This window comes from Arachis ipaensis, chromosome B07 (assembly GCF_000816755.2).
Source record: "Arachis ipaensis cultivar K30076 chromosome B07, Araip1.1, whole genome shotgun sequence".
NCBI lineage: Eukaryota > Viridiplantae > Streptophyta > Magnoliopsida > Fabales > Fabaceae > Arachis > Arachis ipaensis.
In genome coordinates this window covers 80,479,970-80,486,331 of record NC_029791.2, presented here as the reverse complement: position 1 = coordinate 80,486,331, position 6,362 = coordinate 80,479,970, and positions in this window count along the sequence as shown.

Genomic DNA, 6,362 nt, shown 5'->3' with positions numbered 1-6,362 from the left:
ATTAACTAAGAATTATTATTAATATTAAAAGGTCTTGACTGGGGAAATAATTAATTGGAAGTTCTATCCTTGTTGGAATCTTCTCAAGTGTAGTGTAAAGAGGTTGTTGTTTTCACTTGGTTAACCCTTACTAAATAAGGGAGAGTATAGTGATTGAACTAACTCTTACCCGCAATTCCTAGTCCTCTCCCTTGGGAAGTCTAGTGTTAGTAGGTACAGAATTAGCCTACAACGTCCAATGTAACTAAACACTTGAGCATTCCAACTCAAGTGTCTCCTCTTAATTAACCCCCATGTCAAGTGGAATTTCTACTCCATTGACATGAATTTAATAATCATAAAAATATAAGAAGACATAATTGAATAGAATAAAATAGAGAGATTTAAAATTAATTAAAAATAAAAGTAACTCTATATATTAATAAACTCAAAACGTAACATACTTAATTGAATAGAGTCAATAATCAACTGAAAGTAGTGTCTTTATGGAGGTAATGGCTCTTCAACATCCACAATCCAAAACAAAAGCATAAACTATCAATGTAACACTAATCTAGATTCAGATCTAAAACTAAAGTAATCCTAATGTGATGAATCTGAATGTGTGTGGATGCGTCTTGAGACTCTGCATGTTTCCTCGCTTTATTCTGTGTTTCTGGGCCAAAAATTAGGTTAAAATGCGGCCCCAAAAATCACCCCCAGTGTATTCTGTAATTTCTACAGATCGCGCAGGTCACGCGTACGCGTCGTCTATACGTTCACGTCATTCAGCATTTTTTCTTGCCACGCGTTTGCATCGTCTACGTGTTCGCGTCATTTGTGCAGACTCCAATCCACGCGTTTGTGTCCGGCACACGTTCGCGTCACTGCGATTTCTCCATTTCGCGCGTTCGCGTGAGCCATGCACTCGCGTCAGTGTTCACTGGTCATCTCCTTAGTTTCTTGTGTTCCTTCTATTTTTGTAAGCTTCATCTCCATTCTCTAAGCCATTCCTGCCCTATGGAGCTTGAAACACTTAACACATAGATCACGACCCTGAATAGTATAAAGGAGGATAGAAATACATAATTAAAAGGTCTCTAGGAAGCAAATTTTCAACCATGGAACAATTTTGGGAAGGAATTGTAAATACATGCTAATCATATGAATAAGTGGGTAAAGATTTGATAAAAGCACACAATTAAACACAATATAAATCATAAAATAATGGTTTATCAACCTCCCCACACTTAAACATTAGCATGTGCTCATGCTTAGTTGAAGGAGACAAAATAAATGAGTAGGGAAATACAAAACTCATGAAATGCAATGCAACCTATATATATGAATGCAACTATATGATTCTTGTTTACTTGGTTAAAATAAATAAGCTCTTCAAGACAAACATAAATTTAATTTTCACTAACTCAATTTATATAGTAAAAACAGGTAACATTGTAAGAAGACAGCTGATGAAAGTAGGGAACATAGAATTAAACACTGAACCCTCACTGATGATGTATGTGCACTCTAGTCTCTTAAGTGTATAGGGTAATCACTCTTTTCTTCTCTAATCCTGCTTTCTAAATTTTGTTCTTCACCTAACTAATCCACAATATTTAATATATCAATGTTAAACATCATGAGGTCTTTTTAAGGTTGTATTAGGGCTAAGGTAAGGGTAAGGGTATATATATATATGGCTAAGTGAGCTATAAATTGAATCTTTGACTAACCTAAGCTTTCACCTGACATACATATACTCTATATAACTCTAGAATCATGCCTAGCCACCCAAAAATTCCCACTTGCATTATATACTCATGCATCAACCTTCTTTTAATTTTTATCACATATGCATTGATTTTTGAACTTAGCTAAACTTAGAATTGGGGTAATTTTGTCCCCTTATTTATTTATTTATTTATTTATTAAATATATTTGGATTTTTTTGAACATGAAAATAAACATAGCTTATCAATGCACATGGATTTTTAATTTTTTTGTAGTTTCACATGAGTAGGCACCCAAATTCCCATTATTTTATCATGAAACATTCCCTTATTAATCCTTGTTCCCACAATTCTTCCATACTTAATTAACACACAATTTCTATCTTAAGCTAACCAAAGATTCAATTGGGGTATTTAATTATTTTTTCGCTTAAGGCTAGTAATGTGGTAAAATATAGAACAATTGGGATAAAAAGGCTCAAAGTGGCTAACAAAGGTAGTTTAAAGGGTAGGCTTATTTGGGATAAGTGAGCTAAAATCAAATGATAGCCTCAATCATATGCATGCATATAACACATGAAACATTGAACATATAGGATAAAACAAAATAAAGATTACAATCATAGAGAAGTGAACACACAAGAATAAAATATTTGTGGTTAAATAATGTAACCATATAATTAAGCTCAAATCTCACAGGTTGTGTGTTTTTAACTTTTTAAACTATGTTCCAATTACAATCTTAAAACAAGTCTTAACAATAAAAGTTTTGATTTATGTTAGTGAAATTTCTCAAAAATAGGGTCTTAGAAGAAACTTATTATCTTCAATCAAGTAGAACATGCATGCAACTAATTATTACTATGCAATCTATCCTATTCTACAAACAAAAAATTGACTAAATATCCTATTTTATTGGTGTTAGGGAAAAGAAATTACCTCCTGAAGTCAGGTATTGATCGACCTCCCCACACTTAAGGATTTGCACCGTCCTCGGTGCCATCTGTCAGGAACAAAGGGGGGTTGGTAGCAGCATCTCCACCATCGGGACCGTTGTGGCTCCTTGTGCTGGTAAATAAAGTGGTGTCCGGGGTGTCTGGGTCTTTGTCAGGTCTGTATTTTCCCATAAATAGCTCCTTAATGTAAGTGAATTGGCGCTGGTTACGGCGCTCTCTTAGCTTTGCTTTGTGTTCCTACCGATCCAACCTTTCAAGTATTTGATGGAACAATTGGTTTGTTGTAGGTGCTTGTGGTGTGAAAGAAGAGGGGATGTCTTCTGCTGGTTCTGTGCTCCGGTTGATAGTGGCAGCTGGAGGTCTGATATACTTCCCGTTAGGGATGTATTGATCATCTCGTGGGATCATGGTCTTGGTATCCCCAGCTCTATAGGAGACTCCGGCTGCTGAGACTAGATCTGAAACCAAGACGGGAAAAGGTAAGTTGCCCGCAATTTGTATGTGTCTCATAGCATCCTGAATGTGTCTTGGTAAGTTTAGAGGCTGGTCTGTAAGGATACACCAGAGTAAGACAGCCATGTCTGTAGTGAAGGAGGACTCGTGAGTGCTCGGAAAGATGTAATGAGACATAATCTGTGCCCATACTTGAGCCTCCAAGGTAAGTGCTGAAACCGATATGCCCTTAGGTCGGGAACGATGGTTTTCGTAGATCCATAGGCTGCCAAGTTGTGCGATAACTCTGAGAATGGCGTCCCAGTCAAATTGGTATGTCTGGCACTTGAGTGAGGCTTCTTGGAATGCGTCCAATCCTTCTGGAGCAGGGGGAAGGTCTAGAGCTTGTTGAATGGCCTCTTCAGTTATGGGGACTTGCTTCTGACGGATGTAGACAGACTGCATGGTTGGCATATGAAAGTCGGAGTAGAATTCTACTACCCATAAAAGATTAACCTGCCGTGGCTGTCTCCGTAAGAATTCCCATTGTCTTCGCTCAATGCGGGTTTCAACAAATTCAGCAATGTGGGTTGGGAGGATAAGAAGGTGCTCAATGTTATAGTTCTTTGCTGCCAGGATGGGGAACATCTGCTCACAGTAGTGGTTAGAATATCGTGCAGTGTCCTTTGCTGGAAAAGCTTTTTCTTTTTCGTCGACCTTGATGATCCTCTTGGTTCATTTTGTTGAGGGTGTCACCGCTGTGGAAGGTGGCTCTGCCACTAATGCTCTTTTTGTTCCTCTCCTTGCTGGTGGTTTGAGAGTAGCTTTTTCCTTGCCTTTCTTGGTGGCCATCCTAAAAAAGGAAGGAGGTAAGTACATGTAAAGCTAAGGGTTCGAGCAAGGGAGCGAACATTATGGTCGATAATCAATGCACAGTAAAGAGGGATGTCGTTAACACATGGTCTAGACTACATGTGAAAAGTTCATCAAAGGTAATATAGCAAGTGCATGTGATGGCAATTGAATGCAAGATGTTTATTGGCATGCCGGCAAAGGCAAGAGTAGCATAAATCAAGCATTCAATGTCCAAGTTAGATTACCAAGTCTTTCAAACTAATAACCTGTTTCTATTGACAATTAAATTGAATTAATAAAATATAAGAGGTGTTTTGTGAAAAACAGGCATTAAAGTAGTGGAGTAGAATAAGTAAAAATAATGTGTAACGCCATACGGGCATTTTCACAAACACTTGGCATGCATGGTGAATATAATGTTGAAAGTATAAGATAGAACATGCAAGTAACCTTTAAAAGGTAATATTAATTGTCAAACAATTCCATAATAATCCACAAGCGAAATATAGAATTAAATAATGACCCAATTAAATTTGTAACACCAATTAAAGGAATAAAAAAGAAGGAAAAGAAAATATAGATAATGAAGACAAAAAGAAAAATAAAGAAGAAAACATGAATAAAAATAATAAAGGAAAAGTAAAAAGTAAAGAAAGAAAGAAAGAAAAGAACCTTGATAATGAATGAAAAATAAGGGAGAAGAAGGTAAAAAGTGAGAATGAGTAGAGAAGAAGGAAGGGGGAAGAAAGAAATAATAAGGGAAAAGAAAAAAAATAAGGATTTGGGGAAGAAAAGATAAGATATTTTGGCTGATGTGGGTGACGTGGTCGCATTATGTGTGATAAGTTCAGGTGACGCGGACGTGTAAGTCACGCATTCGTGTGACTCGATTTGTGCGAATAACACGAGACTAGCTGTGCGTTCGCGCAACTCTCTGTTTCAAACCCATTTTGCCAAATTTTAGGGTGACACGATCGCGTGATTCACGCGATCGCGTGAATGGCCATGTTTGGAGGACGACGCGGCCGCGTGGGGCACGCGGTCGCGTGATGAGGCTGGTGCTTCTAGCATCATTCCAGCCCAGCTCCATCCTAACTTGCTGCCATACACCTCTTTTACGTCGATTTTTAGGGGCACGCGTTCGCGTGGGTGACGCAGACGCGTGGGAGGCTTCTTTTCCAAATGACGTGGCCGCGTGAGTGACGCGGTTACGTGAGCATGTTTGTGCCTAAGGCACGCCTCCAGCCACGCTTTCGCGTGACTTTCTGTTCACTTTGTTTTCTTTCCAACGCACATGTGACACGGATGCGTCGGCAATGCTTACGCGTCGCGTGCGTGTTTTTTTTTTTTTTAAAATAAGATATGCAAAATGCTAATGCAAATGCAAACTATATGCAGCTATATGCAGGGATTATGAGAAGAGTCATTAACATTATAAAAATAAAATAAAGCAAAAATAAAACTAAGACTGAAATGGAACGATCATAGCATGGTGGGTTGTCTCCCACCTAGCACTTTGCTTTTACGTCCTTAAGTTGGACGCTCGTTAGGCTCATTCTGCTTCTATCGGTGGGTCTTCCAAGAGGAAGACCTCTAATTCCTTACGATTCTTCATCTACCCACCATGGTAAAGCTTCAGGCGATGTCCATTAACCTTTAGAAATTTGGAGCTAGTAGGATGATGCTGGTGGAAAACTCCGTATGGCTCTGCATTTTCTACTCTGTAGGGGCCTTCCCATCTTGATCTTAGTTTACCTGCCTTTTCTGAGCACTCACGGCTCCTCCTTCACTGCAGACATGGTTGTTCTCCTCTGGTGTATCCTTACACACCAGCCTCTCAATCTACCAAGACACCTCCGGCATGCCATGGGACACGTACAGATTATGGATAACCTACCCTTTCCCGCCTTGGTTTCAGCTCTAGTCTCAGCACCCGAGTCTCCTACAGAGCTGGGGACACCAAGGCCATGATTCCATGGGATGATCAGCATGTTCCTAACGGGAAGTACATCAGACCCCCAGCAGCCACTACCAGCCGGCCTGCAGAACCAGTCGAAGATATTCCTTCTCCTTTCACATCACAAGAACCTTCAACAAATCAACTGCTCCTACAGATACTTGAGAAGTTGGACCGGCTTGACCGGCAGGCAAAGCAAAGAGAGTGCCGTAACAAGCACCGATTTTCATACCTCAAGGAGCTGATTGTTGGCAACCACCCACCTGAAGAAGACCCAAACACTCCAGACTCCACTTCGTCTTCTAGCACAGGAAGTGATGCATGGAAGAAGTTAACCAATTAAGAGATTTGATATAAAAGGATAGCATTGCACGTATAGCTCTTAACCAGATAAGATCCGCCTCACCAATTTAAAAAGGATTGTCACGAATTTTAGAAATAAAAATACTG